Raw genomic sequence first — 25,747 nt, forward strand, 5'->3', positions numbered from 1 at the left:
CGCCCCGCACCGCCCCGCGCACCGCCCCGCGCCGCCCCTCACGGCTCCGCGCGCCGCCCCGCGGGGCTCCGCGCGCCGCTCGCGCCGCCCGCTCCCCCACCGCACTCCCCCCAACCCCCCCCAGAGCCGCGCGCCGCCTCCCGCACGCGCGCGCCGGAGGCGCGAAGCCGCCTCAAGGGAGGCGCCCCTCAGCCCTCAGCCGCTGCGCCCTCCCGCCCTCGGTGGGTGCTCTCTGAAATCTGAGGGGTTGTTTCGCCTTTCTTTTTTTTTTTTTCTTTTAATAATCCGCAAAGGCGAGTGAGGCCGAGGGAGGAGGAGTGAGTTAGCAAAAAGAAAAAGATACATATATATATATTAAAAAAAAAAAAAAAATTGAAACCCCACAAGCCCGTTTGCCGTGTGAAGCTGCGGGGATGCTGAGGGATGGCGATGCTGAAGGAAGGGGATGCGCACCGCCCCGGGCTGTGAGCGCGAAGTCGTTGTCCTAAGGTGCCCAGGTAAATTTGGGTTCGGTTAATGATGCTCCACGGAATCGCCGGATGGTTTGTGGTAAACACCAAAGCCCATCCAGTTCCAACCTTCCGCCATGGGCAGGGACACCTTCCAGCAGAACAGGTGGCTCCGAGCGTCGGCCAGCCTGTCCTTGGACAGGGTTTTGTTTTTGTGTAATTCTCAGACAATGAAAGTAGGGAATCACGCTACTTTAACAGCACAATGCCATATCCAGTGACCGCTCAATCTTCTCTAAGTGTTCTTTTTTGTCTTGAGGTCTCAGTTCACAGTCGATACTGCCTGTTTAGACTTTATGTGACTTTAGGCAAGAGTATTACCTTGAACTGGCCCCATACCAAAACTACAGTTTATCACATCTTCACACATTTGTTTTCTTTTTTAAAAAAAACAGACCCTTTAATAGGTGAAAGGTGATAAAGCTTCTACATCATCCTCAGATATTAGTTTTCTCCAAAGACAGCCGGGTGCTAATATTGATGGCTGAGACCTTCACATTCCAAGGGTAAAGCCTCAGCTCTTTCACCTTCACGTTTATATCCACAGCACAGAACCTAAATACCTTTTATATGAAGCACCATGGCCAGGAGGCTTCCAGGACCAGACAGACCAAGTAATGCTGAAGGACAGAAAAGTACATAACGTAGTATGTCAAATATATCATTATATCTGCTGAACTGGGGGAAGTTCAGTTGCCCAAGAACTGAAGAGCCCAGTCCGGGTCCCAGAGCCGTCTCTGAGGTCAAGGATTGTCAGGACTCACAGAGGGTTGCAGGTTTGCTTGTTGACAGCAAAGAATTTACAGCCAAAGGGGAAAATCCAGTTGGATCAAATTCTGCGTTCATCTACTGCCATTAAAGCCTGTGTAATTCACCTACAGTCAATTAGTATTTATACAGCCATAACTGAGCAGAATTATGGATCCCAGAGTAGAGAGCCTTTGCTAATACAGAAACAGGTCTGAATAAAGATGAAAAAATCTGGCAGTGTCCATGGTCTTGGAAATCGGTTGCTTTTATAACCAAAATGAAGTCATGCTGAATGTCACACTGGAACATCATTCCACCGGGTTTATGGAAGAGATTGCTCTGTGTCCTGCCTCAAATCCCCCAAGCCACCTATACGGCTCTTAGGCATTAATTGTGGCTTTATTTGAGCAACCTATTGCATTTCAAATACAAAAATCTGTAGACGCTGGAGCAAAGTGAGAAAAATGTGTGAAGGAAAACGAGGGGGAATTCCAAGTTTTAAGGAACTCCGCATTAAATCAGTGACATTTCCCCCGTGCCAGGACTGTCACATGGTATAAAGACACACATATTCACAGCGAACACGCTGTCCCAGCATTCTCAAGATGTGGAACTGTCTTTGCAGAATAGTCTTCTTCTTGTCTTCTCGCAAAATTTTCTGCAAAACTTTCAAGGTCTGCAGGGTTGCAAGTGGTGATGCCTTTCCCCCAAACATTATCTGTTAATTGGTGTGCTGCCCTTTCGTGCCTCCTCACAAAAGCACCTCAGCTAAAATCCTGCTTTTCAACCATCTAATTTGCTCTTTTTAATTCTTATTCCATACTTATTTAACAACAGTCCTCTCTACTCTCCGTGAATAATTTCCTTTAATGATACAGTGCCATTTAGTGCCCATTTTAAACATTAGCATTTATGAGAGACTTTGAAGAACTGATTGATCTTGCTTTCAATACTGCTGATCACATATGCACATAAGCTTATTAAAATATTTAAATTATATTTATAATAAAAGTCAGTGGCCCCCTTGTTTACAGGACATAAAATGTCGATATGGAGTATGTGATGTGAATTATGACTTAAAACTCAATTACTGATAAGTAATTCTTTTTTAAATTACCTAAAAATGTAACTTGCTTCAAGATAATACCATGAGGTGAGAATTCTTATAGAAGTCTCATATTTAAAATACAGGCTGCTGAACAAATAAAAGTTGACCTTTGATAAATCATTCCCCTCAGCCTCATTTCCATTAAACATCAATTGCTATGAAGTGTTGAAGGATCCCATTCTCTGATGGAATGGGATGACATCAACAGTACAGTAAAAATACATAGAAGTAACTCAACTCTCATCTCTCCTTTCCACATCCAAAAAAAGGCTGCACCAAGAAGTGCATGAAAGTTTTAATGTATAATTCTATGAATATAAAAAAAAAGTTTGCTGAAATGTTTGCTGAAATGATCATAATCCAAGGCAGTATTTATACATGTATTATAATTTAGATGCTTCAAGCCATCACCTGCTGTATGACAGCCTTTTTAGCCTCAGACTTGAGGAAAAAAAAAAGGGAATGGCAATATTAGCTGGAAGCAGTTTCTGCATTCCCAGCCTCCCTGTTGCTGTTTGAATGCACACAGCTGTGTTCAGATTTCTGTGTGGTGTCTGAATGTCGAGACACACAGGACCAGTGCAGGTACACAGCTCAGGAACCAGTCTGGCTTGTCAAATATTTATTGAAGTCTTCACTCAGTCCCGCTTGAAAAATCCAAATCAGAAGCACTGGGGAGTTACACAGGGAGCAGATACAGTGGAGAGATACAGAAAAGAATCCAGGGAATCTCTTTTCCTTGCTACAGCCAAAAAAAGGAAGTTAATTGCATAGGAGACTAGACTGAAATACTTGTCAGAAGTAAATTCAAAGTTAAAACTGCTGTTAGAGATCTGTTCACACTTACGGTACTTTATAACTTCTTCCTCGTAATCAGAGTTATTAACACTGACAAGTTAAATAAATTAATTCATCAAGCTATAGAATATTATGAAATCTCTTATTTAGATAAATTAAACAAAGTAGAACCAATCATTCATACTTGCTGGTATAATACAACACAGGAATATTAATTATCACCAGAAGGTAATTCTGGCATTAGTCGCTATGAAAACGCCTGGACTGCATCACTGAGACCTGGGTTGTGTTCCTGTTTATTGTGTACCAGCCACAGCCTTCGAGTGGTTGTGTGGGTAGGCAGGGATGGTGGCATCAGAGACTCCCCCAGTGCCTGGTGTGACAGGGGCAGTGGGGACAAAGGTTGCTGGCTGGTGTGCAGCCCTTTGCAGAGCATCACAGTGCCTGGCCTGGTTGCTAGGGGATGGTGCTGGCAGGCAGACCAAAGGCGGTCGGGTGCCCTGCCCCATCCCACCACACAGAGAAAAGTTGCCAGGCAGCAGCTGACACAGGAGCAGAAAGAAGGGAGAAAGTATTTGAGAGGATCGAGAAGAGAAGAAAGACCAAAGATTAAAAACAGAACAAAAAAACCCACCCTATCTGAATTCAGAGAGTTGCATTCCATGCTATCCCTGCTGGAGAAAACATCCCTGAAGGAATTTTTCATTACTGCAGTGCAACATTGGTTTCAATATTAAAGATTTTCTGGACGTGCATCTCCAACAGCTGCAGGAAAAGTTCTCCATGTGTGAGCTGTAATGTGGATATTTGCATACCAAGTGTCATGGATGGAAATTGCTGCCTGGCATTCCAGATGATTTGGTGTGGCTTTAATGCATAAATTGGGAGGTATTAAAAGCCACATAAAAACAGATCAGTGTGAAGACCCTGCCTCACTAGTGCAACAATAAATGAGACACAAAGCAGAACACAAAGTCCTAAACCTGGAAACCATGACCTCGATCTGCACTAAACTCCATCTACCAGCTATTGTAAAAAAATTCTGATTTTTTTTTTTTTTTTTCTTGCAAAACTCTTGAGAAGTGGTGCATTCCACACCAGGGGAAATGCAATGAACTGATGCAGCTCTGCTAAAGGGCAGCTCAACGCCAGCTTGTGGTACCCAGACATCTGCTCAGGACAAGTGACATTTTGCAGTTAACTGGACATGCTTTAGTGAAGGCATAAATGGGAAATCTTAATGCTGATTGCAAGGTTTGGTTCTCGTAAAAATAGCCTCATAAAAGTTATTAGAACAGAAAAGAACTCATCACCTTTCAAGTCTGTTTAAAGGGCAATTTTGAGGCACGCACACACAAAAAAAAAAGTATTTCTTTCAAAAGAAAGTTCCAAATCATTCTATTACCCAATAAATTAAGATGTTTATATAAAGCAGGCCAAATTCCTTACCCACCATCCTGCTGTTCTCAGAGGTGCTGCACTCACATGCAGGGAGAAATGAAATTTATTTCCAATGAATGTAATAGAAACTCCTTGTCCAAAAAAAAAAAAGTGTTCGTAGTCACTGCTTAGAAAAAGTATGAAAAGTTGAAAAAAAGAGAAAAATATCTGGTTCCATCTGTTCCAAACTCTCATGGTAAAATTTGTGACCAGACCATGTGGCATATTAGTCAGTTCAAAGTACTTCTTTTACCAGTTTATCCAAAAATAAATATAGTGCATAGCTCTGAAAAACATAATAAAATTACCTTTGTTTAATATAACGTGATTTTCTGAGACAGTGGATAACTAAAGTTCATCTCCCAAATACCCATGAACATGTGCTTCATCATGAATTTGCTCTACATTTTTTGTCCTGAAGGTCCAGTTACTGAAATTGTTGAGATTTGGACAACTAAGTGCCTCTCCAGTAGGACCAAGGGGTAGCAGAGACAACCAGTCTTACGATTAGTAATTTAGGATTAACTCCATAATTTATGGCATTCACACAACACCTATTCAAAAACCCACATGAAAATTGCCTAAGGAGAGAACTCGTCTTTTTTTTCTTTTTTTTTTTTTCTTTTTAAATGAGATCTCAATGCAACTTATTTATGAAATTTTCAATTTCATTGTGCAAGTATTGTGAAGTAAAGTGTACACCTTTATCTACCTCTTTTATTTTCCTAAATGTGGCATCAGGAATAACCTACTAGGATCTTTCTTAGTGATGGGAAATGATTAAAATAATAATAATGCATAATGCATAATGTCATTGACAGAAGTCATTATCCATTTCCACAATCTCCTGTTATGTTCCCATACCTTACTGCTCTCAAGGATCATATATTTGCCATTTGCCAGAAGCACAGAAGGAATATCTAAAAAAGAAGGGTTTTTTTTTTAAGACTTACACCTGGTGGTGTTGAAATTGGAGATACTTGTGTTGTAAATGGATGCTATTTGACAAATATCAATTGTGCATTCCCAGTTATGCAGCATAAGAAGAAAAGATGATATACCACAGAAATAGGGATGCCTCTTTTAACAAACCTGGGGAGCTCAGGGTTGTTTGGCATGCCCAGGAAACACATAAACCATTTCTCCTTATGCAATAAAACCAACTATAGTTAATGTATTTATTATTAAAAAATTACAGTTGCCACTTTCTGTTGTACATTGGCTCTTCATGCCAAAATGATCCCAGCTTGAATCAAAACAGTGATGATACTTCACATTTGTATTTTAGGTGATTTTCCTAAGGGAAGAGCCCTCCCTTTCCACTCCAAACATACCTCCACAATACTCAATTCAGCAGCCTTATAAACTCATAACATTTTCCCTTCTTGATAAATGTTAGGCACTTGCATTACTGAAGGAGCTTGTACGAACGCTTTCCTTCTGGCACAATATTTTTCTACAGAGAAGTGGAATTGTACTATTTGGATGAGGTTTAGCCCTGTGGTTGGTGGTGCATCAGCCCAGGCTCTGTCCCACCCCTACTGCAGTGGCATCAGCGCTGCCTGGCCAGGCATGAGAGCTTCTGTGTGTAACTGTTTGCTATCCAAACTTCCTTTAACTTTCCCTCTAGGAGAAATTAGTGCTATTTACCAGTCTGAGATGTTTGGAAAATTATCCTGCTGACAGCTATTATAGTGACTTTTTACTCTCTTCCTCCAAAATGTATCAGAATGAAAACTTATGAGTCTGCACCACAGCGTTTCAAAGGCTAAACAAGCCTCCCCCCCCGACTACAAAGCAAATTATTGTGCGACGGCAGCCAGGTGCCAGAGCAGGGTTTTCATTCTGGTTTTGGGCTAAATCTGATTAATCATAAAACAGATCAAATAAAAGAACATCTGGTACAAGATTTTTGCCATCAGATAAAGGCTTTACGGTTGCAGTCCAAATGACTGCTGTGGCAAACAGCCATCACTACAACAGTAGGCAAAATTTTCCTTCATGGCACAAAAAAAAAAAAAAAAAAAAAAAAAAAAAAAAAAAAAAAAATCAAAACAATTTGCATAAATAATTGTTTCACTCCATAAAGCCAAAAACAGAGCATGCAAATGTCATTAAAGTTTAAAACAATCCCAAAAACTCGATAGGCAAACAATAATTGTCTCTACTATTGAAACATCTTGTAAAAGGTACCTTGTCTGTAATTTAAAAATGCAGACAAGCTCCACAGTCTGCACGATGCTCTTATGCTTTTAGCATAATCAGGCTCTGAATGTCATTTAAATGCACCTTTAATATAATTTTGTCTTTCATCGGGGAATAGTGAAGCTGCGACAAAAAAAAATGGTTTAGTTTATTTTCCTCACTTTTGTTCCTTTTATAAAAGGTAATGTGAAAATGTGCCCCAGGGTCTGCCCCATCCCGGCGCAGACGATCTGAGAAGTTTGGGAGGAGCGGGATCTGTTTGCAGTCCTTGAGTGCCCCCCATAGGCTACTGCTCAAATCATCACTTTGAACTAGGCTCAAACCCAAAAATCTTTCAATTTGGGGGGAAAAGGAGCGTAAAATCTTAAAATCGAAGTCGTCCCCCCCTGCAATAAAATTATAGATCACAAAGGAACATTACAGTGGTTTACATAACTGTAGATCCAGTCACTATTTACATTGTATTTTATTTTTTTGAATAATCTGTATTTAGTTGGGTTAAGGCTTCAGATAATTCTAAACATAATTTATTTCAATGTGGCCATTCAAATTGAAAAAAATAATAGATATAGCGTATTTCAAGAAGCATAATAGTTACTTTTCTAATTCAAATTTTTATGGGAATAAAACCTACAAAAGCATACTGTAACTTGAATTGATATAGTTCTCAAAATAATTGATATGAATTAATAAATTCTATTAGAAATTAAAAAAAATTACCAAGCTACTTATGATGAAGACTTAAAAAGTAGGACTTTTAAACTTCTCTCTTTTAAATATTCTCTTTTTTTATAATTGACACTAAAATATGTTGTCCTTTTATCTGTGGTTGATGTTAAAGTTTGTAGGTAAAGAAGCTTCACACATATGACCATGGCAGGGTCAGATACCTCCTTGTCACATACCCACCCACCTTTGGAGCATCTCATGTCTGCACAAATGCACTTAAGGAGCATGAAGAAGGAAAGTGGTAGAAGAGGCAAAGGAAACTATTGAGAAAAAAAAAATTACCGGGGATATAAAAAAAAAAGTTTAGTGGGTGCAGTCATTGAATAATATGTTAGAAGGTGATTCAGAATGGAACATAAACTCTCTGAGGGGTTAATTCACCCAGGCTTATCTAGCTAATGCTGTTAGGGAATCACAGCATTTACTCTTATGTCTGCAGATGGAATAACAATGAAACACAGAAATTGCTACATGGAGGAGAGGGAGAGCTGAAAATGAGAAACTACAGTGAACGATGGAGAGGGAAAATCCAAATTCAACTTCTAAACAAAGATCACATTAATCTTTATTTATCTCTTCTTTGTAACAGAAGCAGGTAGATCTGTTACCAGTGCAAGTGCACAAATCAGAATAACACGGCTCTGTACGTTGAATTGAATTTAATCCCTGACCTAAAACTGCAGAGTAACTGCTCCCATGGAATGACTTTAACTCTCCTGAGTGTGAAGTCCAGCTCATTTGCTGTTACCTTCTCTCACAGCAGAGACTTTAGCTCACATGTAAGTGCCTGATGCAGTGGGACACTCAGCAGCCTGTTTCTCCTCCCAAGTTCTGCAGTGCACACTGAGTAGGTCTGGAAGAAGTTTCCTTAAAGAAGTTGCTAGACAGATCTTGACTGATAACAGTTTTACAGTCACTGCTTGAGGTTTTAGAAGGATTCCTCTGAAAAATATGATTCTGATTCAAAATGCTGATTTGCTCCCTTTCCCCTCTCCCTGTCTCCTCTAAAGGATGGGTATCCCCCTCCTCTGGCTAGGACAAATTCTGAATCTTTTTTACCTGGAATGAGGATACAGGTAGTGCTGGTGGGGGGAAAGGAGAAGAGTAGAGAGACAGAAGACCTTTATGTTGAACCAACTCTGTGTTTTGGTGATCCTGGTTAAGATGGGAACTCACTTCAATAACTTGAGCAGCTCTTTCATGGCTGTGTGCTACCTGCCTATCTAAAGGGGGAGCAGAGCAAGCTGTGCACTCATGCAGAAATGAAAGGGCACTGGATGTTAGGTAATATCCAATGACAGTTACATGTGCAAAAATACTTCAAGGGCTTCAACATTTTTTTCAATACAGGCACAGCAGGAAAAGAAAGCAGATGATGTCAAAACACACATGGATGTCTGTGGGTGTGAAGGACCTGGCCTGAGGGACTAAGGCTTCACTTTCAGCTCTAATCATGAGGATATGAACATAAACCTCTTCTTCACCAGTCCTTTACCCTTGATAGCAACATACAGTTCTCTGCACTTGTAGAAAAATGGGGCTCAGCTCCTCTTCTCCATGTGAGAGGGACACAGTTCAGCATCTGCCTGCTCCTTTTCAAAGGGCTTTCAAGGATTCTGTCATTTAAGTCTGAAAGGAAATTTGCAGCAGGATGAGAGAGGAAATTTCTTCATGGATAAATAGCTAGGTGATTAGAAACAAAGGGTAGTAGTAAATTATTATTATTTTCTCAGTGAAGAAAGTGGAATTCACTCCAGGAGTCCCCAAGGATATTTCTGCAGCATCACATGCAAGCCAAGAAGACATCTCTTACATTTCTTACATTGGAGTTTATACTTTGTCTTAATACATGCAGAAGCCTTGTGTAAACCAGTAACCTGGTGCCCTTCCTCTGAATGAGAATGCAGGGGATTGAAGAGTGAGGAAATGATACAGGGAGCAACAGAAGACAGAAAGGGAAACCCAAGAAATGTGAAGAAGAGAAAGTCACTGGCAGCTGGGCCAGTTGGGAATTGTGGTCCTGAGGGAAACATTCTCCAGCTGATCTAAAAAAAAAAAAAAAAAAAGGAAAGCAGAGGCAGGAATGGGAATGAATTATCTGATGGAAAGAGGTGTTAAATACCATTGGTTCACAGGAGGATTATTGAATTAAAGGGTCCTGCAACTTTCAAAATCAGACCTTATTTACCTCTTTTCTGTCTTTTTCTTTGCAGCAGAATACACACCAAAGCTGGCACTTGCCAATACTTTCAGACTATGAAAATAAACTTAAACTAGCAGATTCCTCACATTAACTTGTTCTGAACACTATATTTAAGACGTACAAATGTCTGCAAAAAAAACCCAAAACAAACAAACAAAAGACCCAGACACAAGGGATGGTACTTATGTCTTCTCAAAGTAAACAAAAGTATCTCTGCAAACACATAAACTAAGAGGGAGAAAAAAAAAAACATTTAACAATCTCTCATATTAAACACACTTTGATAGAAAGCTTAATTCCTTCTTTCTGAAAAAAAATCTACAAGGGTAATGCTGTAGCAGGACACGTGTCTGGGATTATTTGAAATGAAGGCAGGAAGATCTTGTAGTGTCCTATGGCAATCCATCTGGGGAAAATTTCAAAAATATCCAACACTTACTTTAATATAGTCTGTCCCAAAGGCGAAACTATTTGCTTTTCACAGAGATTTTTATGAGCTACATCTTAAAAGTAATCACTGGCAGAGATAATTTATTGTTAGCCAGGGAGGATATTGAAAGGCAGAAGAGCTATTAATCATCTATGCAGATATGGGTGAGATGCTAGCCCTATGGAAGTCAACAGTAAAATTCCCATTGACATCTGTGAAGCCGGGCTATTACTCTCCATGCTGGAGGTTTAAGTGTTTGCTCTGTCTATTAGGTCAAGTTTCTCGTTCGCATAATTTTCTGATTTACACAGAGTTACGCCAGGGTCTGACTGAGGGAATAGCTCCAGTTTGCTGAAATAAATGTTTTTCTGCAGGAGGACTGCTTCAATATTTATAATAGGAATTGTTTCTGTGTTACAAGGTACAAGCCTGCTGTAAACATCCGGGTGTAGAGGTACAGTCAGTCATTGTTCAGAGCTGTGAGGAGACTGTGGCTGAGATTGTGTTGAGTGAGACACTGTCACGCTCTCTTCCTGGTAAGTCCATTGGTGTTTAGTTTTGCTTTCACTGGGAGAAGTTCACAGTGGAGCTGTGAAGTACAACAAACCAACAGCAAGTCCAATAAACAATCCCGGAAATATCTACACTCAAAAAATGTTTTCATACAATTACCAGTGTCCTTCAGCATAATCCATGCCTTTCATGGAAAGTGGGGATATGAGCCCCAAGAGTTAAGTCTGCGTAAAAAAGGGGAAAAAAAAGCCAGAAAAAACACAGCTTTAAGTAAGGCTCTTCCCTTTTCTGTTGGAGAGGGTGATATGTTTCATAGCAGATCACTTTGTGACATTTTGCCACTTAGATGTCATGATCAACACACTCTCACTCCTGCTCAATATTTAGATTCTCTGTGAAATGTGTTGCCGATGCTTCATAAAGCTCCATCTCCTCTTCAGCTATAAAGGATGTGATCAAGTTATTTCTACCTGCTTGTAGACAAAGTGCTCTGGAGGCATCATTTTTAGTCTCAGCTCATGGGAACAGAAGTGATTAAACAATTGCTGTTTAAAAATAGCATCACACATCACCAGCAGTCCATCGCAGAGTCAGCTGCAAACCAGCAGCAGCAGAGTTGTTTGTTTTTACCCTCTTCTGGGCTGTCATGGCAGACAAAATATTCTCTTTCTCCAAATTGATTTGTTCTGAAAGCCCAAGTATATTTGTTTTCCTGAGCAAATCCTTATGATTAATAATAGTAGGTGAGAGTTATTCTGTGTGCTTTATTTTAATGAATAAAACCCAAATCACAGGAAGGTTTGTGCTCAAACAAGGCTGGAACAAAATTCAGTGGGAGATTTTTGCTTTTCATGTGTCTTTTCTTTGGTGTTCAGGATTCAAATCTGTAGCACCATACTCTAAATCCCTATATGGGAAAAGCAGGGTCAGGCCCAAGTGATGGATTAAATCTCACTATCCAGAATATTTGAAATTGCTGTTTTGTTCAGAAGCACAGGGCTCATAAAAGGAACGATAGCCTTATCTACATATTTGTTTTCATGTATATTCAAAACAGGCTGAAAAGCCTGGTCTCTCTTAATTAAATCATGAATAAATATGAGATTTCCTCCCGTTAAAGCCCAGCCTGCTTCCTGAGCTAAGACTTTCCACACCAGGCAGGGTTGGATTGTGCAGGTTCAGCTGGCTGAACCCTGTTGTCAGCAGCTTGAGTGATACGTTCAGAGTGCACGATCTGGTCTGGCACATAGAGAATGAGATCTACTGAACACGATCCTGGTGCCCCAGAGCCTGAAATTCAGATTCAAAAGATGCACTGGCCTCCTTCCCGAGGCTGTGGGATGTCAGTCCTGGCATTCAGAACAATGATCCCACTTCCTGGGACCCACGTTCCTTATTTCCACCTCAGAGATGAGCATATGCTCCTCTCTAAGGAGTCAGGCAGCACAAGGTGAAACCCCCAAGTTGGAGACTCATCTCAGCTTCCTAAAAATACAGCCCTACCTTTCTTCTCTAGGGGAGCGAGCACATGGAGCAGCCAGGAAGCTGGGAGAGCAGATCTGGACCAGCAACCAAACTCAGCAGGAGCACACCCAGATCTCAGAGGTTTTGGCAGGCATTGTTCTCCCCACCCTTACGTCCCACTCATGAGCTGCCTTCTATCTTTCTGTCATCCTGTGGCTGGCCACCCATCCATCTCCAGTTTGGGAGGGGAAGATATCCTGGGTGTGGAGCACATGCTGCTGTTCCCTGCACAGTGCAGAAGGAAGCCAGCAGCAGCAGAGGTGGGTGGTGGATGGCACAGGAAGGAGCGGGAGGATTGTCCAGGCCATGTGATCAGTGGCATCAGATGAAAGGCACCCAGAAAGGCATCAGATGCAAAAAGCATCTTAATTATGGCAATTCAAGGCAGAAGTAAAATTGCCTTCCTAATTTTGGAGAGCGCTGATAGGAAACACCCACCCTGCTAAGGCTGGAGCACAGATGGAGCCAGACTGCCAGCGATAAGGTCATTCAAGGGGCAACGTGGAAAGGGCAATGCCTTTGGGGCAAGGTCCTGCTCTTTCACTGGATGTTGGTTTTCTGCTGAAACTGTCAGGCATTGCCTTTCATTGCCCCAGTTTACTAATTCCTTCAGGAGAAGAGCTAGTGAAAAGTATGCTTTTCTGGATCAAATATTTCCCATTTGTCCAAGCTTTTCCAAAGAGCAGCTGATTTCAGTGCCTGTGTGGCTCTGTGAAAAGGCTGTGACAGTTTGTTCCTCTGGCTTTTCCATGCAATGCACAAAAACCTTGCCCACTTCCCCAGATATCCATATCCCCAGAAGTACACCACAAGCCAATATTCATGTAGACTTCCAGAACACTGTAATATCCTTAGAGGCGAGGGAGATTCCCAAGGGAGATGACTAACCCTGATTTTTTAATCAAACAGCAGAGGGTTGTAATGCAAACAGAGATTCAGATGCCATTTTCTCATCCCATTCCTCTGTGTGTTAACCCTCAGTAACACCTGATCTGCCCACAGACTGTGGAAAGAAGGGCTGGCTGTGTCCTGCTTGCACTGCCCTCAGCTATGGAAGACAATACTCGTTCTACTGGATGGCAGGGAGAGGATTCTGAGCCTGCAGGAGCCCACAAAGGCCAGCACCTGAGCAAGGGACCTGGACAGACTGAAGAAGACATGATGGCAACCTGAAGAAAAAGACTGAATCAGGGTAGGAGCTGCCTTTTGAAGTGCATTGAACACACAATGCATGAGGACTAGTTATAATTCTGAAGCCAGACCATAAAAAGCCATGCTCTGCCACTTGCTATATCAATTTGGGGCACCCTAAAATGTGCTGGGGAATCAGTGTGCATATGGTGAAATGTGAGCATGCAACCATGCAAGTGCATTTTTGGTAGAAATGGAGTCAGGGAGTGGGGAACCAACTAAACATAATTTTATGCTACACTGAAATACTCAACACAGGAAAATGGAGGTCGTAGTTTTTTGTGTGCATTTGTCAAGTCCAGGCCAGATTTAATGCTCCAATTTTGAGTTATTTTTCTCCCTCACTGTTCCTGTGTTAGAAATCTCACACAAATATTGTAACAAGTTGTGTAATGGCCTTATTTTTCCGTGGACAGAATCACTTTGATGCTTTGAACCCCATCTCTTACCCGCATCTTCTTATCAGGTGGATCTCCACCCTCTCAGGTGCTTCTACATTAAGTTGCATCTCTTGGGCCAATTCAGGACACTCGCTGTTGGCAGCACAGTACACAAATTTCAAATTAGCTTTCAAAGTAATCAACAATTTATCATTTATTTATATGTCCTTTTTACATCTAGCTTAACATTTAAGCATTAAGATAAAAAATAGTCTTTGAGTTGACTATTGCATTTCACTCTGCATAATTGGATGTATGAATCCTCTTTTGTTTAATATACAAAACTCTTGTGGTGGGGTGTAATTCAGCTAACATTTCTGCTTTTAGTACATCTTTTTTCCTGAATTTCACTAAGAAGAGTGGAAAGAAAGTAGATGTGTGTCACACAGAGCTTTTTACATTATAGAATTCATAACCCTCATAGGACAATAACATAAATGATGCATCATTGAGTTCTGCATTGTCTGAGACACATACCTGACACTGACAGAGAAGGAGCTTTTCTGAGTAATCCTTTCAAACCATCAGCCTTGGAGGGGCTCTGCTGCCCTGGGCAAAACTCCACCCTCACGAGTCACCCGTACAAAGGAGTCCTGAATGTTTTGCAAGAGTCACTCTCAAGACTTTAAAGTTCAGCCTTTTTCTGTCACTCATGTAACATCTGCTTTTCAGAAGCAAGGCTGCTGCCGTAGCTATTTTTTTCTGAAAAAGGAAAAAACCTTTAGTTCTGTGCTTTGTTACTGGAGGGGGTTGTTTGTTTGTTTGTTTTAAACAAAACTCTTCCTGTTCACACCCCATTTCCCATTCTTGCTCCCATCCTGGCTCCTAAAGGCCCAGCAGAGCCCTTGCTACTATGGAAGGAAAAGGCAAAGACTTGCCACCTTGCAGAAATCAGTCCACCTGAAAATGTCAGGCCATCAAAACTGCTCCTTGTCAGCTGCAGCAGGAATCATGAGCTGCTCAGCTACACAACAGAGCAAAAGTGAAACAAGTAAGAGTGATTTGTTGTATGTCTTGGTGGCTGTTGCTTGACAATGGAGGAATTTTATTAAATTCAGAAACTTTGAAGTTAGAAGGTATCTGGAGAGAAAATAAAACCTTGACCCTTTTACAGGTTAAAAAAAAAGAAGGAAAAGGAGATCTTGGAGAACAATATCTAAAACAAACAGCTTGGAATACTGGGTATTAAGGACTTATTTGGTGATGGAGAGGAAAACTTACTAGATATGAGTTCCAGTAATAGCTTTCTATAGCAACCACAGAAATATGAGATCTGGGCAAAAGGGGAGAGAGAGAGAGAGATTCCTTTTGCCTCTGCTGATGAAGACAACAATTTTTCCTTGAGCGTGTCTGGAGAAATATATAAAAAGCCTTTATTCACCACATGCTCAACACAGGAATATGAGAATACCTTATAATGTGATGTGTAGCTGCCTTGTTCTCTCCCAATATTCTTATCTATCCCATCTATTGATAGTAGTGAGAAAAAGATTATTTTCATTTTAAACTTTACTTCTTTGAACAAATATTTGCTTACTGAGAGGGATTAGCATTTTATTAAGAAGCCAGGGCACACCTGTACAATCATATACTAAAGGCCTTAGATAAGAAGATTAAAATGTTCACTAATTTCAAGATAGAATTTGCATGTTCTGGCCCTTAAATTGCAAAGCTATGGCAATTATATGCTTTTTACTTACCAAGCTAAACAATTAAGGATGCAAAAAAGTCAACCTAAAGAGAAAAAATTGATCTCAAAGCTTACCTGAATTACAGGAAAAGTGTTTCTGCTTCAAGTCTAAAGATATTTAAATTATAGCTGTGTTTTGAAATTTTTTTATAGTCAGAAATAAACTGATTTATTTTTGGTTACTTACAGACAAAACCTACTTAATTTGGCACTAATGATTATTTGTTACCTTATGCCTCCTTTCAACCATATTTTAAATTGCAGTGAAATTATTATAAGTTATGAACATGAAGATGAAAAAAGGAAATCCTGAGTCCCAAACCTGAGTCTGATGCTTGTTAAATGCTTTGCACTGGTTGTTTATTGCTCAGACACACACGATTTCTGTTGATCCTCTGCTGCTGTGGAAGGATCCTGTTTGGTTCTGCTGGCCTCTTCACCTTAGCATCTATATTTATACTTCCCTCTTACACCTTTAGCCCAATCCTTGCTCAAGCCTAGGAGAAAAAGAGTTTGCAGCCCTAAAAGGTTTGCTGCTACCTTACCCAGTCCTGTCTGGCACGACCTTGTGTAAATTCTTGTATTCCATATTTATGGCGTGGTTCCCCTCTTCCTCAGGTCTTGAGGTGCCGCTAGGAATAGATGTGAATCCTGACAGTAAAAATGAACAACATGAAAGAACAAGACTTGCTCTCTTCCCCCCACTCCATCTGAGTCTCTGTTCTAGCCAGCAGCACCAAGGGCTTTTCTTTCCCGTTGTAAATGAACCTGTCTCAGCTGAAAGGCGGCATTATGTAAGATTTATATGTTGCAATTATGAAGTATTATTTTTAGATGTTTCTCTGGCATTACAACATTTCAGCCAAAACCCGAAAGTTGCATAAAAGAGCACTCGAAGTGTAAACTTTGAAATGCAGTTTTAATAGTGCCCTAAGCTTGGCAGCAAGACAATATTGCACCAGTCCTGTACCAGGAAGAGCAATAAACTCCCTAAAGGCTCTGGGTGGGGAACATCAGTCAGGAAGCACCTAAATATTAATGCCAGTTTGCATTCAGGAATGCCAAGGACATCCCATTCATAATGAGATGGCTCAAGCCAAAGATTCAATCCTGAAAAATAGTCTTTAATCCACACTCCAGTATTGGGGGCATCAGGATATATGCCCAAACTGCATCAGGATATATGCCATCACTTCTCCCCTAAAGGTTCCCTGTTCCTACAAAAAAAATATTGAGAAAGAGGAGGGGGGAAAAAATTCACTGTTAGTCCAAACTAGAACTCCTCAGACTTTTATCCAGTTTGTTTTGTGCTGCAGAATGTTCTCAGGTATCAGTGATGCCATTCGTGCAGAAGTAATAGACTTACCTTACAGTACCCATCCCTTTGTGAGGAAAACATGCCTCTCAGACATCTCAAAATTATGTCTTTTTAATTTTTTTTTTCCTGTAACGGTTGTGTCCTTCTGTTTTACGTCTGATAACGCTCTGTTAATCAGAGTTATCTCCATGTATCTGATAACTATTTATAGTATAAAGGGAGCAACACTTAAAGCTAGAGCTCCTTTCTACCAACCAAGAGCCCTAAATTTTTAAACACAGAAAATCCTGCTCCTCCCCACTTCTGGTCCTCTGGCAAGTAGAAATGGGAAAACTGGAAGGTGTGCCTCCAGCCTGGCACCCAGAGACACAAGAATAGAGGAGTTCATGTCTCCTTAGAGTGCTTCATACTTCTGAGGCATTCAACTTTTAGTCCAAGTTCCTAATTCCTACATCTTTGTGTTCTGCTATTCCTGACCATATTTTAAATCTAGACTGAGGTGACTTGTGGCTGTTTGGTGAGATGTGTTTGCATTTCCACAGACCTGCTGCTGAGCCATCCTCCCTCACCATCTCAGGCAGACAGGCCTTGGCACCCTAGCAGCACTCAAGCGCTCCCAGGTCTCGTGTGTTTGCATGTGAAACCAACTTCTCTGAAATTCATCCTGCTCCTACATAATGGCTGTTCTGCCTACTGCAGGATAAAATTAACTTCAAGGTGAGAGATTAAACTGTGTGCATCATCACAAAAAGAACTCACCCCAAAGTTGCCAGCAGAAATGTATTGCAAAAGATCATGCTGCAGGAAAATTGGTTCCATCCCATTTCTGATCCAATCTCATGTTGATTCATGTAGCTCAAATTCGTTTAAAGGAATGAGATAATATTGTGCCAGTGATATGCGGTCACGATTCAACTTACACCTCTGTCTTCTGTTCATTACAAGAACCTGAAAATATTTGCAAATTAATCATTAACATGGATTCAATTTTATTGATTTATTTTAAATTTATGCAAAGTCTTGTTACTTACAGATTTTGTCCATTCATAGCCTCATGGTCCTTACAGATGTTGTTCATTCATAGCGACACTAAATTCATGTAAGTCTGAATTTCAGGGCAGGACCAAAACTAAAAGATATTATTGCTTAGAACAATGTTAAATTTAGAAGTAGGAAAAAGGGACCCATAATAATTGCAAATATTTTTAGTACTTTCCTGGACAGGATGAGTGTGTGGAAATAAAGAAAATAGGTTTGGTACTGGTGATTTTGAGAAGAGACATCTTTAGTTTTATAGAGGTATAAGACTCTACTGAGCAGTATCAAATATAGCTCCCTACATAAAGTGTTGTTAGTTTGCCTTGTCAGTCTGCTGATGCTCCTGAGCTGCGGAGCTTGGCATGGAGGGGAGCTGTGGGTGTCTTGCTGGAGTAACAGAGCCATAAGTGAATATGCTCACAGTTTTAAAGTGATCATTTTTTATTCCCTTTCTCTTTAAAGCTCTCACTGGAAAGATTTTATGTTTCTTTGTACTTTTTCAAAGCTGACTATTAGGACAATAGGGGGCTTAAATCAGCTCCATCCTTCTCTTGCTGCCCTTTTCTCTCTAGTTCATCCTGTTTGTTAAGCAAAGATTTCAGGATATTTTCTTTACCTCTCTTTCTGTTTGTAATGATTTTAGAATAAACTCCAAATCAGAATAGTCTTACTAGATAAGTCAATAAATATCTAGTAAGCAATATCTAATTTAATCCACAATGCAATGGACCTTTAGATTTACATTAAATTTATTCATGATAACCAGTCATCTCCTGTAAAACTCACCAAGATTTGAAATGGAACACTGGGTTATTTTACTTATTTTTTCTTAAAAAGTTTTAGCAGTAGTACAAATCCAAACCCAAGACAATAATTTGATTTGAGCCATTATGAACACACAGAGATGGTTTCCTTACTTTTGAATTTAAAAGACTTTCTATTTTTACCTCAAAATATAATTCACATAATTTAGGAGTTATTATAAAATCAGTGGTTAATAGATTTTTATTTTTCATTTATTTAGTGTGAAATAGAGGGCTGTGGGCTAAGCCCATTAATCCAAGATAGTTGTTATATGAAAACTACAAATATTCTGAAGTTTCCAAAACAAACAACCTCAAGCTTAAAAATTAACTTAAAAACTCAGAAATCAGCCTGAGGGAAGCTCAAGGAAATGAATAAAAATATCCAGAAAGAATTAGAATCAACACTGGAGAGAGAGAGTAATTGGGTTGACTTCAGGTAGACGAATTCACACACTGAAAGTTGATGATCTTAGGAGTTGAGATTTGGGGTTTTTTAAAGACTTGTCTTCATCCTCATTCTTGCCCTTTCTAGAGGAATCCACAAATGTGTGTATTTCTACCTGCTTTTCCTCATTGCCACGATATCAACACATACAGGTATGCACATATGTGTGTATACCTACTATACATTTCCAAATTTATATGGAAAGACCTTTTAAATGAAATACACCCCAAGCCAGCCAGGAAAATAATTACTGCCCGAGGTAGGCAGGCTGCAGTGCTCATCTGTGATACTGTCCTGGAAATTGTGTGACACAGGAGCTAAAACTTCCACTTCAAATGTGGTCCTAAGGCTTCCTTCTTCACCATCAAAAAGTAAGGTGTGCTATTCTGCCTTTTTAGTAGGGGAAAAACCTGTAATGGTGCAGTGTGGCTGAATTGTGAGCATTTAGCTCAAGATAACACAAAAATAATTTCACTTACTTCAATGAAATAATTTCACATCTAAACCGGAGTAACTGAAAATTTTCATTTGAACTCCAACTTCTTTCCTAACTGAATTGTTCAAGGAGATCCCATATTCTCACCCAGCATGATGCAGAGAAATCTTTTTTCCCCACTTTGAAAAAATAAAACCTTCCCTTGCTGTATTAACCACCTAGATATTCATATGGTCAGCACAAATTACAGGGATGACGCTGCCAAAAGGAGATGTTTCTGCAGTCAGCAATCTTTCCTCCTCAGATGTCAGTGGACATATCAAGAAAGTAAACAAAATTAGAAATTAGGCTGAGAAGAAAAACAGCTGCAAACAACTCCAGTTTGGTGCTTCCAGTACACTAAGAAGTCACTTTCCTGTGAAACTTTCTGGGCTATTTGTGCAGTTTCTTCAGGATCAGAAAACCTGACACTTTATATATATGTATATATGTATATGTATTGATATAAGCATATACAGATATGTACAGCTTATGGTCCTCAGGCAGCTAGTGCTCTGCAGAAAAACACACCAGCACAGCCTTAAAAAAGAAATGAGATCCCAATTTGACCCAAGGAATGTGAGGAGTCGGATACAGAAGTGAGACTTGTATCTTGATTTTGTTAGTGCTGCACAGCTCTTCCAGAAAGAAATGAGGGGGCACTCTGCAGGACATCTGGAAAGCTGAAAGGAGGCAGGGAAAAGGCAATGTTAAGAAAACTGAGCTGAAATTTATCCTTTGCTATTAAACAGGATGTTTCTTTCCCAGACTGGCTTATGGAGTCACAACTAATGGTTTGCACTCCTGGATTTCCTGAATGAAATAGATTCAGTGGAAGTCTCCATGTGAACTCCCATCCATTCTTATTACTGCTTTCCTCCAGGTTCTTCCATGCAGCAATATCCTGCCCGTGCAGGCTGACGCAGCTTGGCCTCTGCATTGCTCCAGGAGCTCTCAGAATGATTATGAGCCGGTATTTCCACCCCTAAGGTCTGGGAGAGTCAGGGTGCTTATCAGCTTAAATGATGCGACAATTGCAAAAGAACAAAAAAGAACCATCCAGTCTCCACCTTTGAACCAGAAATACCTCTTAAAAGCATTCTGGTTGCTGGTAAAAGTACAATATCTATTTTAATTTATTCTTGCAGATGTTTTGAATTGTGTAGTGGAATATTTAATAATATCTCTGCCCATAATAGTAGAATGAAAGGCAAATAAAATACTTGACTATTTTTCTACTGCATTTTTTACTCCTGGAGAGGTTACAGTATCAGCAAATCATCTCAACATTATGGTCTCACCTGCAATTATGCCTTCAATTTGGGTTATTTTGTAGAACATATAACACTAATAAAGGGATATACTGAGCAAAAACATAAACTGTAAAAAAAAAAGAAACCTTGAGATAATTTTGATTTTATATTACAGGCAGTAATAATGGTTTAACTTCTGCAGAAATGAAGAAAAATGAAGCAGTAAATAAATCCTAAGTGCTGTATATTACTTACCAGGAGGTAAACTCTGAGAGCGTATCAACTTTCTTAGTGTAAGAGAAATAAAACATTCAATAAAACTGAAAACTCTCTCCTTTCAAACATACAAGAAAATGTAAAATTATACATCTCCTCTCCCAACCTTCTTCTCCCACTATTGATCCCTGGAACTCAAGATTAGTGACTGTTGGGGCTCTAAAGAGAAGAGTAGGGGGTTTTTTTGCATAGTAAGATCATCGCTGACAAATGTACAGTGAAAACTTCCTAAAATGCTCACGCTTCATGGAATTAGCCAGTCACATAGTGGAATAAGGAAAACACTCTCTTGCTGTCCCTACTGAGATGTTCTTGTGTCTTTCTTGTAAGTGCTTGAGAGAAGAAAACTACTGTGCTTTGATCATGCCAAGGTCCATAAGTGACATTACATCTCCCAAAAAATAAAAAAACTGATTTTGACTTTTTTTGCTTCAAAAGTAGTTAGAAACATTGCAGAGAGTCCCTCAGCCCCTGTGAATGTGAATAATTTCATATTTCATAGAATTCAGGTCTTCTGTTCCAAAAAATCTTTTCTCCTAGGTTTTTCCTCTAGCCCTGTTTCTCACTGGAGTCACCATTGTTATCTCTGCAGATGGGAGGAAAACCATAAATGTGAAGTGATGTGGAGTTTTGAGTGAGTGAGGTCTGGACACTGCACTGATACAGGCTTTGGCTCCCACATGGATAGCTAGATCATTCACTGCTCTTCCAAATACATTGTGCTCTATTCCTTAATCCCATGTGAAATCATGCCCAGGTGAAATAGTTCTCCATCTACTTGCTGGTTTTGCTGTCAAACCTAATGTGTGCTGTGAACATCCTATAAATAATTCCAAAAGGCAGGGCAGGGAGGAGGACTGTGCATGTTGTAGTTAAACAGAACTTGGGTCATTTAGAGGTTTCCCTGTTTTCCCATGCTGTTGGTCGTGGTAGGTCCATATGACGTGATACAGACACTGGGGTACACCAGGTCCTGTCAGCCTCAGAAATGTCATGTCAGTATTCATCCCACCTGAGTGGAGAATAATTTGCTGATGTTGTGCACTGAGCTGTTGGGTCTCTGGTGCCACAATGACCTTGGCATGGCGTTTTCCTGATGTAGAGGGAACAGGATCAATGGCAGTTTTGGGTTTCAGGCTCCTCTCCATCCTCCTGCCACTTGTGCACAGCAGGGCAGATGCAGGAACATCTTCAGGAACGCATAAATCTCTCACAGTGAGTACCCAGGGGCAGTCCCCTTCCCTGGAGAGGGCTGCACGTAATTTATTTTCATTCACGCTCTTTTCCTTTCGTACTAGCAGATAAGTAATCTTCCTCTTCTCAAATACATCCTTAATTATAGCAGACAGAAGATTATTTACCACATTGAAATTTCTTTCAGATCCATTAGTTTGCTCAATGTACAGCTAACCATGGCATTATTTTCTTTTGACAGTGTTCTTGCAAAAGAGTTTTCTAATACACAACAGCAACGCATTGGTCTAACAATGCTCAAAACACAGCATCCACACTGGCTGTATTTTAAAGGGTTAGGGAGGCATAATAATATCCCTTGGATTTGCACAGTCCACCCCCTAGGACCATCAGAAGGCTTTATTAAGAGGAATTGATACAATAATCTTGGAAAGCACTTTTGAAATGGGAAGTATATTAACTTTATTAGCATATAACAGAACTATATAATAGATCAAGTCATTAACTGGAATATTGTTATAGACTGAAGAAAGAATGTGATTTAAAATTTAAAAAAATCTATTATTTTTACTTTTACTATTATTTTAATAGCTAAATGCCTGTTATAAAATGTGCCCTGAAATAATCCATCCAAAGTGGACACCTTCAGCACCCATCAGCTGGTTACTTTCATGTATTTCCTTGCTCTTAATAATATCCTTGATGGTTACCAAAAGAAAAAAAAAATTCCATTAACTTTCTTCATGTAAAAAAAATGCTTTTCACATCATTCCCCAAAGTGGGGGTTTCAAGTCAGAGACTGAGAGAGTTCACACCTCTCCATGTGAAGCAACAAAAGGTGGATAGAGTGGCCAAAGAGTATCCAGGCAGTGCTCAGAGGCAAATGGAGACTATTTCAAAGGGCTGGAGCAGAGCAGAGGAAGAGGAGGAGGAGTGGGAGAGGAGTGTCAGCACTTGGCCTTTGCTGGGCCATGTCATAAGGTGAATAAAGGATTGGGAATGCTCCTTAGGGTCTGTGCCACAGTGCCTACAGCCAGTCTCAGCCAAAACCTGGCAATCAGATTGCTGGGCTTTTTAATCCCATTTATATTTTCAAGACAACTTCTTTGCAGGGGATCTCTTTCCTCTCTACAACTACCTGGAAAAGAGTTTGTAGTGAGGGAGGGGGTCAGTCTCCTTTGCATTATCTAAAAGAAAAGGATGAGAGGAAAAGAGGAAATGGCCTTAAGATGTGCCAGGGGAGGTCCAGATTAGATATTGCAAATAAATATTACAAATAAAAACTTCACTGAAAGAGTGTCTAGGCCAGTGGTGGAGTTGTTGTCTCTGGCAATGTTCCAGAGGTGTCTGGATGTGGCATTTAGGGATATGGTTTAGGGATATTTATGTTGGAGCTAGGCTGATTACGGGACAGGATGACCTTGAAAGCCTCTTCAAACCTTGATGATTCTGTGATTCTGTATGTGTTAAAAATTGAAAACTGATAAAAAAATTTTAAAAATCCTGTTAAAAACTCAAAAAAATCCCTGAACGCAGCAATAAGACCCCCTCAGGTGATACTCTTTAAATTGACAAAAAGAAAGCTGAAACAACTTTTTCCACCCCCAGAACTTATTCTCCATGCAGGGCTCTTTTCTGGTGCCCCCAGGCATCTTGCACAATTATTCCCTGGCCTTGGGAGATCATTCAGTTCTTTTTGCAAAACCCCTCACGAGTGCTGAGCTGTTCCCTGAGGAGAAGCCATACAAGGAGTTTATCTGTTTCCCCTTCCAGCTGGGCTGTGGGAGCACCCCTCTGCATTTCTCAGAGCAATTCCCTCCATCCCATCTCCTTGCCATCAGCAGAGGTTTTGCTGCCTGGGAAAGGAGGATTATTCTCTCTGGGAAGTGCAGCCAGCATCCTCAGAGAGAGAGCGCATCCCTGATGGCGTGTGATGATGTGCTGCAGTGCAAGGCTTTTCCCACTATCAGCACTGACTCTCTCTCATCATTACTTGTTTTGTTTTATTTTTTCCTTTCCAATGCTGGATTTGCTTCAACAAATTAGAATATTTTTTTTTTTCTTAAACCTAACAACAAGCACCTATTCTTCAACACCACTTTTGATCTTGCACGTAGAAGTAGTTCAGGTGATAGATTAGTTACTGGGGCAGTGAAATGAATGAAATCTCTGCTGTTTAGTCTCATGATAACAGGGATATGGCCAAAGGGAAAGTGGAGTCTGAATGGAAAAACAGAGCATCATGCAGTTACAGTAGCAATTGTGTTACATATTGATTTGGAATCCATTGTTTCTTTAGATCCCCACACGCATCGAATTCTCTTCCAGCTCTTACTCCAGGGTCTGGGATTTAATAAGCATCTCAGATGAATGCTTCATTCCTGCTTCTCACAAACACTATTTCAGACTTTGAAATCTCAGGGATATTCTTGCAGTGTCTTACCTTCAGCTAAGTCTTTCAAGCTGCTCTGTGTAGCCATCATGACTAGTGGCAGAACATTTGAAAACCACAGCCTGAGACTCTAGAAGATGATTTCAGAGTGAAGAACAGTTTGCCATGCAAATTCTAGAGCAGGGCTAGGCTTTGCAGGATTCTATTCAATGGCTTTGTTTGCAGCTTCTTAACATTATTAGGGAGACTTCTGTGGGCTGTGTCTCAGGCCTGTGTATATTAGCTACCTGTATGAATGGCCAAACTCATGTTAGTAATAGATACCCTCATCATTTCCAGTGTTTTATAATTATTGACTCATTGGTTAAGTTAAATCTAAATCTAAACTTACTTTTTCTAACATCTTAATTGAAGAATTAAAAAAAAAAAAAAGGAATATCTAATTGAAGCAACAGCTGCTTTTAAAGAATAATTTTCAGGAAAGGTTTTAAAAAAAAATGCACTCATGTTATATCTGACTTTTGATTTTTCTTTCTTTTTCAAAATATAGCTTCCTTTTCAAACTTGTCTTTCTTTGATAAACCTAGAGCACTACTGTTAACAGACGTTCTGAATCAACATATCTGTCACTGATTTTTTTTTTTTTTTTACATGAAGCAAATAAATTAAAGATCACAATGAGTATTGGAATAATAAAACACCTTTCTTTTGCAGGAGGGAATGACCTCGCTTGCCACTCTGCTTTGTAGGAGCGATGTGCCAGCAATGCTAATAAAGTGTTATCAATTCATGTGCTTTCTCAGTTAAATAATGGTGACTTTGAGAAGTGGCACATGTTAAATTGTGTGGTCCTGTGTGAGGCATGACACACAGACACACAGAACGTTGTGTGATGCAGAGTTTTGCCTGCTCCATGCAGGATTGGCCTGGCAGTGGGATGAAGGTGCTGCTGGGGTCGTGGCTCTGTGCTGGATGATGCTGCAGCTTTCTCCAGGACTCGCTTCCTGTGGCAGAAAAGGA

At 40.2% G+C, this 25,747-nt stretch overlaps 1 long non-coding RNA gene across 2 annotated transcripts; it reads left to right on the top strand.

The window, feature by feature from the left end:
• Positions 1–188: 188 nt before the first annotated feature.
• Positions 189–25,517, top strand: LOC128810122 (uncharacterized). 2 transcript variants are annotated; one of them, XR_008437946.1, is made up of 4 exons: positions 189–497; positions 13,212–13,401; positions 17,391–17,565; positions 25,442–25,517. It is a non-coding gene; the product is annotated as an uncharacterized LOC128810122 (long non-coding RNA). The 2 variants fall into 2 exon arrangements; XR_008437947.1 differs by lacking the exon at positions 189–497 and adding an exon at positions 12,226–12,290.
• The last annotated feature ends 230 nt before the right edge of the window (positions 25,518–25,747 follow it).

This window comes from Vidua macroura, chromosome 7 (genome assembly GCF_024509145.1).
Source record: "Vidua macroura isolate BioBank_ID:100142 chromosome 7, ASM2450914v1, whole genome shotgun sequence".
Lineage (NCBI taxonomy): Eukaryota > Metazoa > Chordata > Aves > Passeriformes > Viduidae > Vidua > Vidua macroura.